The 3,408-nt window shown below is 35.4% G+C and overlaps 1 protein-coding gene across 2 annotated transcripts in view; it reads left to right on the top strand.

Moving 5' to 3' along the window:
• Positions 1–3,408, top strand: part of Gpc3 (glypican 3) — a 433,306-nt gene that overhangs the window by 125,565 nt on the left and 304,333 nt on the right. The window lies entirely within an intron of this gene.

Raw genomic sequence — 3,408 nt, 5'->3', positions numbered from 1 at the left:
ATATATAAAATAGATAGACAGACAGACAGACAGACAGGCAGGCAGATAGCTAGTTAAGGCCTCCTTTAGCCTGATACTCACTGTATAGCCGAGACTGGCTGATCCTCCTGCCTCCACCTCCCAAGTGCTGGGATTACAGGTGTGCACCCCCATGTACAACTTTGAAATTAGGACTCCTGTGCCTCTGTTTCACATAGTTTCTTATATATCGCATTTTTCTGTATTTTTCCTAGTCACCCTTGACATAGATAGTGTTCTACATTTAACTGGGGCTGTTCTCTAACACTGTTCTTTTGTGGTGTATAGTTTATAAATCTGTTTTATGACGTGGGAGCTTTGTCAGTGATGAGAAGTAAATGCACTACACCTATGTTGATTGTGTTTATAAAGGAAAACTTTTTGATTTAACTACATCTTTGTGGTTTTCTTCTGGCCCTTGACTGTACCATGTGGACACTGTAACTATGTATCTAGCCGAAGAAAATTGGCACATTATTTCTCCTCTTATACAACCAAGATGTTTCCCAGATAAAATGAATGAGGGGTTTACAACATACTCTGACCCACGTTATCAGGTATAGAAATGTGTGTACAAAAGAAAAAAATATAATCATATTTTCAGGTTTCAAATAGTCAATCAGGATCATAAGAATCAAAATTTCTCAGCTTGTCTTTTTTTTGTTTTGTTTTGTTTTTTGAGACAGGGTCTCCCTGTAGCCCTAGCTGGCCTGGAACTCGCTGTGTAGACTAGGCTGTCCTCAAACTCACAGAGATCTGCCGGCCTCTAGCATAAGTCTTTTTAGAACCATTTTAATTTTGGTCTTTATTTCACAGTTAAGTGATTTTAAGTCTCTTGGCAGTGAAGACTTGGGCCACTCTAATAATGCTAACAAAAATTTACTTGATAATATTAGAATTTACTTTTCCAAATATTTCATATAACTTTCAAACTGGAGTTGGTGGGGAAATATCATTTATTTTTTTCTGAATATAATCTCTACACACAAAAATTTGAAAGTGGGAAAGAATATGGAAAGGCAAAGAAAAGTCACAATGCTGCTGAAAGATAACAATGCTTTGATGGTTAATACATTAGTGCGTTTGCTTCCAGTCCTTTGTTTCTCTGTGTGTATTATACTTTGTACTATATTTTGAAGTTCCCTTTTCCCACTATTTACTTATTATAAACATTGTAGTTCATTAACTATTTTTAAAAATCTTCATTCTGGTGGCTGTATAACGTCCAATGTATGTGTATAGAGTCACTCATTTTGATTTAGTCCTCCTTTAGGTTGTCTCTGCCTTATGTAATTAGGGGTCATGCTCTAACATTCTGGTTCATCAATATTGGGGGCTATCTCTGATTCTTTGATTAGAATCGCTTCTTAAAATTCAGCATTACTAGACCAAAAAACATAAAGAAAAAATGGGAAAATTCTTTCATGTGTATCCAAATTGTGCTGTTAGAAGTTTCTGTTTAGTTCTACAACATTGTGTGAGTACAGAGTGATTTGTACTTTACAGACACAAAACGTAAGGTTGCCCAAGGTCACATGATGAATGATATCACTTGTTCTTGGATTTTCTGAGTGTGTTCTGTGTTCTTTCCAATCTACCATATACTGTGGGAAAACATGATGACAGATACATAGTAATTTAGCAGAACTATTTGTGAAGACAAACTTAATGTACCAATGGCCTTAAAATGAATTCACTTCTATTATTATTATTACTTTAAACTGTAATATAAGGAATTTGATATATAGTGAGGACCCACTTCCCAAAGGCATTTTTCTATTTTCAATATATTTTCTGACTACACCTAAAATATCCATTATATAAGTTATGTTTAACAGAAATAATAGCCTAAAGTGATTTTGTTGTTGCTTTCTGGTCACCAAAAGCTGGTTTACAGCATTATTCTTTATTAAGTAATAGTCTTTTCAATTCAGTATTAAGACATTGAAAAGATGACTCTGTCAGGATTAAATGTGTTCTCAAACCATTGTAAGTAACCTTTAACACCTACAAAATGCACTGAAACTTCTGTGGACTCTCATATGTGGAAGAAAGAAGAAAAGTCATGTTTATGTGAAGACTCCAAAATGAGAAAGATTGCAATAATTGAAAGTTGTTTTGTTCAATGAAATACAAGCAAATTAAGTATAGAAAGCAAAATAAATTCCTATACTCATGTCCCTAAATGAAAATAAGACAATGACGCCAAAAGGACAAACTGCATTAGTGGTCTTCAAGTTTTGTTTTCAATTCATATACTCAGTTCTTAGAGAGGCTGGGAACTATGGTCTTTGTCTGAGGATAGTCCATTCAAAACTTCCAGGTCACCAGGGAGCCATAGCTGGACTCTGGCCGAGACCTTTTGCTCTTTGACTTAGACAACCAATGGGATAACATTGTTGCACTGGATTCCTAGGTAGATAGCACACAAATTGGAACTGGAACATTCAGATTCTGAAAACCAAGATAAGAGTTAATCTTATTTGAGACTTTGTTTTCTTTAGTATCACCTTACCCCAGGAGCCCCGTAAGTGTTTAATAGGTACCATTGCTTCTGGGGTTAGAAGTGCATTGCCTGAAGCCTTCTTATTGTGTCCTGATACTCCTCTGGGGGAAAAGGCCCTTTAAGTGTTAACAGGGTCTATATTCTGTTTTAGGTCTTTGCGGTTGTTATTTCAAATCACATTATCTTAATGAAATAGGAGTCTATATAGTATGAATTTTGTGTTTGACAAAAGATTAAGGATGTCTAGGAATTATGATTATGTTACAGTAATTGCCTAAAATGTGGTGTTAATGTTTCTCACTTCAATTGTTCTGTGTTGATTGAACAACCTTTGGAATGGATGGTAAATCTCAATGCCATTAGTAATAAAGATCTAAATAGCCTAATAATGTTTCTGAATGTAGCGGTTCTTCAGTACTTCAGGAAATGACAATATTTTAATCAAGGTGCCTATAGTAAATTCAAAGAGGATGATAGTCTAGGTCTCTTATTTTTCCAATATTTTCAGACAGCAGGAACTATATTTTTGAAAAAGTGCATCTCCTGAAATTAGATTCTCAGTGATGCTCATATTACACTCAGTACCTCAAGCTAGAAACTGAGTGATGGGTTCATTCAACCCATAAGTATTTTCTGACCATCTACAAAGTGCCAAACACTATCCTAGGTACTATGGGTGATGGTATTTAAGATCCAACTTCTATTTTCAAGGGAGATCATACTTTGGATAATTGAGGCCCTATACATGCTATTCCTTTTCTTGTTGTGCTTGGAGGATAAGAGCATGTTGATAACAGAATATGAAGCTCAGTTGTACAGTCCTAATGTGTGTGAGGCCCTGGATTCAATTTCCAGCATGCATACGGGCACGCATACACACACAT

The sequence above is a fragment of the Nannospalax galili genome, unplaced genomic scaffold (assembly GCF_000622305.1).
Source record: "Nannospalax galili isolate Female #2095 unplaced genomic scaffold, S.galili_v1.0 scaffold371, whole genome shotgun sequence".
NCBI lineage: Eukaryota > Metazoa > Chordata > Mammalia > Rodentia > Spalacidae > Nannospalax > Nannospalax galili.
The sequence above is the reverse complement of the archived record's forward strand: the minus strand, read 5'-3'. Positions and strand labels throughout refer to the sequence as shown.